General features: G+C 34.7%; 1 long non-coding RNA gene across 2 annotated transcripts; it reads left to right on the top strand.

The window, feature by feature from the left end:
- LOC139947189 (uncharacterized) lies at positions 1 to 9862 on the top strand. 2 transcript variants are annotated; one of them, XR_011787328.1, is made up of 3 exons: positions 1 to 192; positions 8740 to 8921; positions 9801 to 9862. It is a non-coding gene; the product is annotated as an uncharacterized lncRNA (long non-coding RNA). The 2 variants fall into 2 exon arrangements; XR_011787329.1 differs by lacking the exon at positions 1 to 192 and adding an exon at positions 6860 to 6962.
- Positions 9863 to 10490: the final 628 nt, after the last annotated feature.

Below are 10490 nucleotides of genomic sequence, written 5' to 3'. Positions count from 1 at the left end.
CCTAAAATCATAATGAAAAAAATGCACGTAAATGATACTTGTCTGTAAGAAAATGGTGAGAGAGGTAGCCAGTCTATTTCAAAAGGGAGTGTGGCTTAAAACATTTTCTCAGCGTGATTTTGGATTTGTCAATTTCTTCGGTTTTTCGATGGTGAATGGCATTTTAGAACCATGCAATTAAATCATTAACAGGTAAGGGCCATATTGGTGATTTTAAAATCAGTGAGTTACGTAGACGTGGTGATCTTTTAATTTGATAAAACTTGGCCAAGCTTACAAATGCAGCACTCGTGTGTACATCCATGTAATGCATGCAAGTACAGAATGGTGCGTACAGATGTACATCATCAGAGTGCAAGCTGGGTGGTGGTCTTTTTTTTCACAACACCCGCACAAACTTGATCTCAATGGCAAAATTGTGTCTAGTCATTTCTAAATAGATTAAAATAACCATCCATTCTCCAATTTTTGTTTATTGTCAAGTCAAGCTATGCATTTATTATGTTGTCACTATTATCAAAATTTAAATGTTAATTAATGAGTATCTATTATTTTTTGTATTAATAATGATTTAAACAATAATTAGAATTTTGTTATTAATATTAATTTATTTTATGTGGCAGATAACACTGGGGGAGGGGGAGGGGTATCAGACAAAATAAATAAACAAATCAGAAATTGATTTAGCTGTCAAAAGTAATTTATTACAACAGATAAAAATAACACACACTGAGGCTTGATCAAATAAACAACAAATTTAATGCCCAGTCTTTATAAACAATAAAAAAGTACAGGATTAGCAGTTATTTACAAATTATTGATTCGAACTTTAAATTTATTTGAAACTACCACCAGAACAAAAATCCCCCCCCCCCCCAAAAAAAAACACTGTCTAACAACAGCAGGTTATGTGCCCAATCTTTTACTTTGAAAAGGTTACAGAATCAATAATAACGTCAAAACTAGAAGAAAGAAAAAATGAAAAAATGACAATATTATTATGTTTCATCTATGGTTAGCACTTAAATATACTGAGGTATATCCAGAGTAAAAAAACAGGCAGTTTACAATGGCTCAAATTAAATCTATACTTAAACCAATAAAGTTTTGTGGAGTAACAGAATATTAACCATATTGGGTAGATTTTTATAACGCGCTTAATGCATAACAATCAGAGTAAAAGTTTTGGCTACCTGGGAATAGATAAGCACGTCTGTCAGTGCTGAAGAATAGACAGAAGTGTGCCATCTAGCCATAGCCATCGTTTTGGACATGGCCTAAGCCACTTCTTAAAAAATTACTGTCTTTCAAAGATTCTAAACAATTAAGAAGTTTTTAGTATGGAAATATTGACTGCTATGAGGGGCACAATTAAAGTTATAGGCCCAAGGTGATGTCAAAGCCATGACTATGCCCGAAGCGAAGCATAACTTTGAGGGCATAACTGTGTCCTGATTATATTAAGCAGTCAATATTTCTTCTATAGGCCTCATAACTAATATCTTTAATCAACAACACTGACTACGGTGAAAGGTCTTCTGCAAAGAAGGGTCGCGCTGTGACATGGTACGCTAGTCGTACATCATATCATACAGTACACACGAGCGACCTATTTGCGACCGTTATTTTCAGGGCAGGCATAGCCGATTGACAATGCCTGGGGGTCGATTGACTATGCCCCACGGGCATCAACTATATGACGTCATCTTGATAGAAAAAGGGGGCACAGCTATTTCCATGACTCCATTTTCCACCAATCAGATAAGAGGATTATGAGGTATCATATACAATTACTGACCGCTGTGAGTGTTGAGGTTAAAACTATAGCCCCAAGGTGATCATGGACGCATTGTATTTTCCTGAGGCGAAAGATGGTTAAATAGATTGCTCCAGGGATCACCCAGGAAGTCCTAGTTTTAACCATACACAAGTAAAAGCAGTCAATATTTGTTTTATAACACCCCTCACAAATTGTGCCTATAGACAACAAGTTCCCCAAGAAGCTGTTGTTGCTATGGGTATAGTACACTGGTTGCCATGAGATAGTACATCAGTTGTCATGGGATAGTACAGAGGTTGCTATGGGTAAAAATGTAGGTCACCAAAACTGTTCTGCCTCCAAGCCTCATTTTGACTATACGCTGGTTTGAATGAGAGACAAATCAGATGGCTGCTCCATGATTCAAGTCTCTTGGCCTGGCCTGGGTTATTACTTCCCAGAGCCTCATTAGAACATACATGTAAACCTCTGCTTGCATAGATTGTTCATATCCATGGTTGACATCATATCGTCCAGAACATCACCTGTGCTGGGTTAGACTTCTGTCACTGTGGTAAATAACAGAAACAATGTAGTCAATAGTTTGCAATGTAGACAATATTTTGCAATGTAGACAATAGTTTGCAATGTAGTCAATAGTTTGCAATGTAGACAATAGTTTGCAATGTAGACAATAGTTTGCAATGTAGACAATAGTTTGCAATGTAGACAATAGTTTGCAATGTAGACAATAGTTTGCAATGTAGACAATAGTTTGCAATGTAGACAATATTTTGCAATGTAGACAATAGTTTGCAATGTAGACAATAGTTTGCAATGTAGACAATAGTTTGCAATGAAGACAATAGTTTGCAATGTAGACAATAGTTTGCAATGAAGACAATAGTTTGCAATGTAGACAATATTTTGCAATGTAGACAATAGTTTGCAATGCAGACAATAGTTTGCAATGCAGACAATAGTTTGCAGTGTAGACAATAGTTTGCAATGTAGACAATAGTTGGCAATGTAGACAATAGTTTGCAATGAAGACAATAGTTTGCAATGTAGACAATATTTTGCAATGTAGACAATAGTTTGCAATGCAGACAATAGTTTGCAATGCAGACAATAGTTTGCAGTGTAGACAATAGTTTGCAATGTAGACAATAGTTGGCAATGTAGACAATAGTTTGCAATGTAGACAATAGTTTGCAATGCAGACAATAGTTTGCAATGTAGACAATAGTTTGCAATGTAGACAATAGTTTGCAATGTAGACAATAGTTTGCAATGTAGACAATAGTTTGCAATGTAGACAATAGTTTGCAATGTAGAAAATAGTCTGCACTGTTATAAAAATTACAAAACATATAAAAAGTTATTTGAATAACTGGCACAGTGGGCCAGAATTGAATCAAAGTGTGCCAAAATTATATTTCACCATATTTTTGATGAAAATTATATTTCAAGATATTTATGATGAAAAATTGTTGTAAGGGGTTTTCGGATACGTAGAATTTGATGGTAATGGTTTAAAATGTCAATGACGTCATCATAGTCCCAAGTCGTGATTGGTCAGCAGTAGTTTTAATATAACTACTAATATATATGCATAGGGCAAGTGCATACAATTTTTTCAAATTTTTTTTTGTCTAACCTAGGCATATCAAAGAAAAATAAACTGTGAAAAAATGTTGTGATGCAAAGTGTGTTTTTGATAAAGGTTTCCAAAAGCGGTACAAAAATGGTGGCCTTTCTTTGATGCTGAACAGAGAAGTAAGACTGCTGACACACGCACGAGTCGTTACACAGGTGGTTGAGTCAAAACAGGCGTCTCTTGAGTCATAGGGGTATACAACTTTACTATTGAATATTTTCAAAAGTCGCAAAAAGCAGCAACCAAATTTGGTTTTAAACTGTTCCTGAAGGTTCAGGCTTCTGGAAAAAGTGAAATTTAAAGCGGATTGTTAAATTTCCTTTGTCTCTGATTAAAAATAATGACAGTTATCAGGCATTTTATGTGATTTGTCAGGCTTTTTAAAACAGTAAACAGAAATAAAACTGATTATTAATTAAATTTTCATGAAATATAGACTATAAACAACCACTGAAGCGGTTTTCATGGCGTTATCTTTTATGAGCTGTTCATAGCAGCGAGTTAAAATACCCTGTTAAGTGCAACGTATTTGCCGCACTTTTTTACCATTTTGTGACTAAATAAATTTAAAACCCGTATTTTAAAGCCTTTTTTTTTTAATTAATTCTTTCATATAACATACCCATGGACCATTAGGAACAATAAAAAGTATTGATTTTTGAAACAATCACCAATTGGCTATTTTGACGCAGTCTGACCTTGACCTGGTCCACTGTGCATTGGTTGTAGAAATTCCTCAATCATAAGGAAATCTTGTTGATTGCTACATGTATGTATAATTGCTCCTTGATGTTCAAAATTTAACACCTGAACATGCAGCTAGAAAGGCAGGACTATTTATTAGCAGCAAAAATTCACGAAATTAAGAAAATAATAATAATAATGAAAAACAATGTTTGTATGCACCAGAACATCAATACAACTATCTGCAGTCTTTTGTTTGTAAAAACGGTGTCCAAACAATTACTTTTAAACATAAATATTTCATGTGGCCTGTGTTTTCAGCTATGAACTCTGACTTCTGACAGTGATTCTTAGTAATTTATGTAAATAAGAAATATTTTTGTTTTAATTAATCTTTATTATACCAAAACATGAAATGGATAATTTAGATTAAAAACTTGCAGGTTTCCCATTTATAGAATGGTCACAATAACTTGATCAAAACTTGCGACAGTTTTTTTTTTATCAAAGTGAAATCATAATTATTCTTCCTTCACAACCCCCCCCCCCAAAAAAAAAAAAGAAATTCTAAAAGTGTCTAGTTCTGCCCTTTTAAAAATGCCTGCCATCATTTTTTTTTATTGGCGGCCATATTTTGTATCAAATTTCCCTTTACCAAACTTTTTTTCAGAAACAAGTCTAGTTATTAGCAGCAAAAATTCACGAAATTAAGAAAATAATAAATATGAAAAACAATGTTTGTTTGCACCAGCACATCAATACAACTGTCTGCAGTCTTTTGTTTGTAAAAACGGTGTCTAACACAATTACTTTTAAACATAAATATTTCATGTGGCCTGTGTTTTCAGCTATGAACTCTGACTTCTGACAGTGATTCTTAGTAATTTATGTAAATAAGAAATATTTTTGTTTTAATTAATCTTTATTATACCAAAACATGAAATGGATAATTTTGATAAAAACTTGCAGGTTTCCCATTTATAGAATGGTCACAATAACTTGATCAAAACTTGCATCAGTTTCTTTGTTATCAAAGTGAGATCATAATCATTCTTCCTCCATAAACCCATCCCCCCCCCCAAAAAAAGTGTATAATTCTGCATTTAAAAATGCCTGCCATCATTTCTTTTATTGGCGGCCATATTTTGTGTCAAATTCTTTTTACCAAACTTTTTTTCAGAAACAGGTTTAGAATTTACATTTTGGTGTCTTTAGGTTTGAGAGTATATAAGAGTTAATAAATAAAGTATTGTCAAAACCATTTAAACTCTTAGGTCCCCCATTTTCAAAATGATAGCCATTTAGTTTTCAAAAAGTAGCCATCTTAGTCAAATCTTCAATTTTGTAACAGTACATCTGTATGAAGGGTTTAACATTAAACAACAAGAGAATTGCCAAAGGTGTTAAACTTGTAGATCTTTAATTTTAAAATGGCTGCCATATTTTTGTCATAGTGGCAGCCATGTTTTTATCAAATTGGCCTCCCTTTTTTTTTTTTTTAATTGTGACCATCTTCCAATAAAAAGAGTTGCTGCTTGTACGTGGCTCTTCCAATTTTAAAATGGCTGCCAATTTTTTAATTGATGGTCATTTTGGTAGGGGAAAAAAAAAAATCTGAAAAAAATGTAAAAATACTGGCAACTTTTCATTCTCTTAAAACAGTATCCAGATATGACAATACATCATTGATTGCTATCGAACATTCACCCAATACCAATAAAAATATCAAGATACTCGTACAATCTCTTACAACAATGATCTATTCCCAAGATGGTAGAATTGTTTCCAATAGAATAAATGTGCTCATGATTCCCACTGCCTTTTGTTGGGATAATGGAGAATAAGGGATGAAGGGTGTGGCCAATTTTGGTGTGGATATTTCACTACAATAGCAAGTTCATTTGACACGAAAACAGTTTTGGGGTGCACTCTTGACACTGTGCATTCTAATTTACAGTTTTGTTGCAAGTTACAGTTTTGTTGCAAGTATTTAAACTGTATTATTTGTAGTTATCTTTGTAGTTAAATTAGGTACACTCCGTTGTGACACAAAGGAACAGTTAAACAATTTATGCAATGAAGTTCCAGACTTATAATTAATTTTGTAATACTAGTTCAAAAATATTTATAGGTTCCACAATTTTTTAAACAACTGAATATATCATTTACTTCTCAAAAAATGTAATATTATATATCCATTAATTATAAGTAATATGTTGTAAACATAAAAGCCCTTCCCCTACTGTCAAAGCAAAAATAACTTAATTAAAACATAATAACAACAAAATATTCAAAAACAAATGAGAATATCTAATTACTCCAAAATGAAGACTGTCATTTAATTGCTCACCTTAGTTTTAATCATTAATCAAGAATAAAATAAGTATTTACCTTGAAGAACTGGATTGTTGTTGAGCTGAGTTTACTCACTTCCAGTCATAACAAAAACCATGTGCTCCTTCCAGCATGTCCAGTGTGTGGCAATGTTGACATGCAGAGGTACCCTGACTTCTCACTGACTATGCCATCATGTACTGCAGTAGAATGGAACCAGGTTATCAATAATTATTAAATATTCTAAATAGGTAAATAGATCCAATGTCTGCTTAAATCATTGCTTAAAATTTCCCTGAATCTTTATTGTTTATTTGCTGACAGAAAATTTAAAAAAACATTTTAATTTGTGAAAGAAATTAAAATTAAACAGCACCCCCAACTTTCATGGTTTTCTCAATGCAGCAGGCGGCCATTTTGTACATGTGCAGTGCATCCAGTTTTTAATTAAACAATTAATTATCTTTTTGAAAATATTATTATGCTTCTTCTGATTAAAAGCAATTTGTGGAGTCAATGTTCAAGGTAAAAAAAGGTTTTCTATAATGTCTATAATTATAAAAATTACTTGTTTGAATTTAGGCCTACTGGGTCTATTTCTATTGGAGTGTATGGTATTGCATTGGCATAATGATATGGTGATGAAATGTACACACAAGTACATCATTGAATCTTTAAATATTAAAAATATTGTGTATTAACCCTATCAAGAATGCCCATTTACAGATGTACATGAACTATACATGTAGCTTCAGGGTTCTCACATATTTGTTAAATATTTAAGGGGGGGGGGGGGAAGGGGGGGTGTGCAGGGCCAATCAAGGATGTTTTTATTTTGGTGCTCACATTGACTTCCAAAGCCCTGCTTTGCAACCTGGAACATTTTTTGTATGATTTTCTTTTGATGATTTTTGTGAATTTAATATTTATACTTGTTAATGTTATATTTTGTTTTGCTGATGAGTCAAAAAATAAATGTGCATGTCGGCCTGATATATGCTACCTGTGGGGAGAACCCTGAGCTGTGTTTTGGCTCCCTTGATGACAGTTTATCAGGGGACCAGAGGCCCCTTTTAGCTAGCTGCTCCCAATATTTCTTTTTATGATAAAAATTTTCAATTATCTTCCCACAATCAATCTAGACCCTTTTAATAATAGATGGAGTAATGGCGAGAGGTTGATAGTATAAAACATTGTGAGAAACGACTCCCTCTGAAGTTACGTAGTGTTCGAGAAAGAAGTAATTTTCCACAAATTTGATTTCGAGACCTCAAGTTTAGAATCTGAGGTCTTGAAATCAAGCATCTGAAAGCACACAACTTCGTGTGACAAGTGTGTTTTTTTCTTTCATAGTTATCTCGCAACTCCAACGAACAATCAAGCTCAAATTTTCACAGGTGTGTTATTTTATGCATATGTTGAGATACACCAAGTGAGAAGACTGGTCTTTGACAATTCCTAATAGTGTTCAGTGTCTTTAACTTGGGTGGGATTCCTTTGCAATTCTAACTAGATCACCTAGACTTCTGGTAAGCTAGATGCTGTTCAAATCCAACCTTTTAGCAGCGGGTACCGCAATGATTCAATAGAGGAAAACCTTAACGGGGTTAAAGAATATTAATTTTGGTTTTACCCATATACACAGATGTGTGTTATCTGTACTTTCCCCTGGGGTGGATTTCACAAAGGTAGTCCTAACTTAGGACTAGTCCTAGGCAATGCTAAGAGATAGGACCAGCTCGTTCTAGAACCCCGCAAAGGTTTGTAGCCTATAGACCATTTTTTGGCAACTGAACCAGAGCAAATTGCCCCAACACCATCTATACTTACAGAGTACGACTTTCAAATTCACAATACTAAATCAAAAAAAGAGTGCCTTTACAGGATCTACAACTCATCATTACAACGAACAATTTGTCAAAAGCCACCATCATTGAAGTTATTTATAATCTTCATTTTGAATGTGCAATTTGGAATCAGATACTGTTGATGCTGGAGACTTTGTACATGTACAGGGCCTCCAGAGTGGGGCAAATTTCAATATTTACTTGACCAGCAAAAAAAATTGCAAAGGCCTACACAATTTTTGATGTTTCTGGAGGGTTGGCCTAAGCATGGAGGTAGATTTTTTCTATTTCTACCTCCAAGGCCTAAGCAACAGCAATAGTTTAATGGAATGTATGATGAATTTGAAATACTAAAGGCAGAGTGTACTTTTGGTAGTATCTGTGAGTGTGGGCTACATTGTATGTGTAGAGATCACATACATCTAAATATTGTCTCTCAATTTTCTTTTTTCCAGACTGATTTGTCAACACTCCTCAGGACACATTAGGCAACATGAGGTGGACACAAGTTCAACTAAACTACAGATAGACAGCCAGCAACCTGAACAAGCTACACCACACATTGGAGGATCTCAACTACTGTTATGCAATGGCCTTTCTGTCTACATCACAACCTGATGTGAGGAGGATTTCACTGGTGAGTTGTTGTATGATTAGAATGAACCAGAATCATTGTATCCTTACCCCACAGGCAGCTACTGACGGAACAGCCAAAGATCAAACCTACATCCATGCAAGGGCAGCTGCCCCCCTGTCAATTGAAAAAAAGGGGAAATGAACAGAAAAGAATGATAGTGAGATTGACAAACTATAACAAAACATTATAATGATCCAAGTTGCAAGCGTCACATTTTGATTCTCAATCCCCACATGGAGGGTAAAGAGTTCCAGTGTTTAGTACCAATGATTATGTGTAGGCCATAAACACAAGCTAAAAACCTAAAATCAGTTCACCCTCATCCCCCTGTCACTCTTTGCCACCCATGAATGGGCCCTGGACCCCACACCGTTAGTGCTAAAGCTTTGTCACACCCCTATACTGCTAAATGCATGTAGTCCGCCTGCCCCTGCCATTGACTACAAGTTTTTGAGAATCATTAAACCAGCTTCCATAAAGTACACACAACAAACAAAGTAACATGGTTTTCTTAATAAAAACTGTTCATTTGAAAATAAATCACACAACTACATCAGTTCTTTGCAAATGCCTGAAAATGCCCTTTTGCTAAAAATTACAATATGGAAAATGTTTAGACTACATGCCTGGAATAACATGGAAACCACAACAGACCATTGATTTTGTTGCACTTGGAACTCTTTGAAATATGTTTTGATTTTCCTAAATGAAACAGTCCTCCTTGAATTGCCCTTCAAAAAACCTTTATACTTGAATGTACTTGTTTTAACACTGATACATATAGATTACAGGTTCAGAATTGTATATTATTTCTACGGTATATTCCATTTGTAAAACAGCTATACTTAATAGTTTTGTTATCTTGTTTATTAATTGCAGAATCAAGTATTCAAGTGGGAGGAAGATTTTCAAGATGCACTGCTTGAGGAGATTAACATCAATTCTGCAAAAATTTATGAACAGTGAATCATCATCAACCCATGGTGCAAGATTCTACGCCAAGCTGGAGGAGACCAACATTGCAGCAATGACTCTGTGAACAATTTGAACATGAATAACCCCAAACTCACTGTTGGCTTTGAAAAGTAGCTTTAATGCTTCATCTCTGAACAGTGAAACATCATCAACCCATAGTGCAAGATTCTACGCCTAGCTGGAGGAGATCAACATTGCAGCAATGACTCTGTGAACAATTGTGACATGAATTAAACCCAAACTTACTGTTGGCTTAGAGTTGCAGCTCTAATGCTACATCTCTGAACAGTGAAACATCATCAACCCATAGTGCAAGAATCTACGACAAGCTGGAGGAGACCAACATTGCAGCAATGACTCTGTGAACAATTTGGACATGAATAAACCCAAACTTAATACTGTTGGCTTTGAAGTGCAGCACTAATGCCACGTCTCTGAACAGTGAAACATCATCAACCCATCTTTCAAGATTCTACGCCAAGCTGGAGGAAACCGACATGAACAATTTGAACTTGAATTAAACGCAAACTCATTATTGGCTTTGAGATGCAGCTCTAAGGCTACATCTCAAAGCCTGGATTAGAGACATAATTC

The sequence above is a fragment of the Asterias amurensis genome, chromosome 14 (genome assembly GCF_032118995.1).
Source record: "Asterias amurensis chromosome 14, ASM3211899v1".
Lineage (NCBI taxonomy): Eukaryota > Metazoa > Echinodermata > Asteroidea > Forcipulatida > Asteriidae > Asterias > Asterias amurensis.
This window is presented reverse-complemented; position numbering and strand designations above follow the sequence as displayed.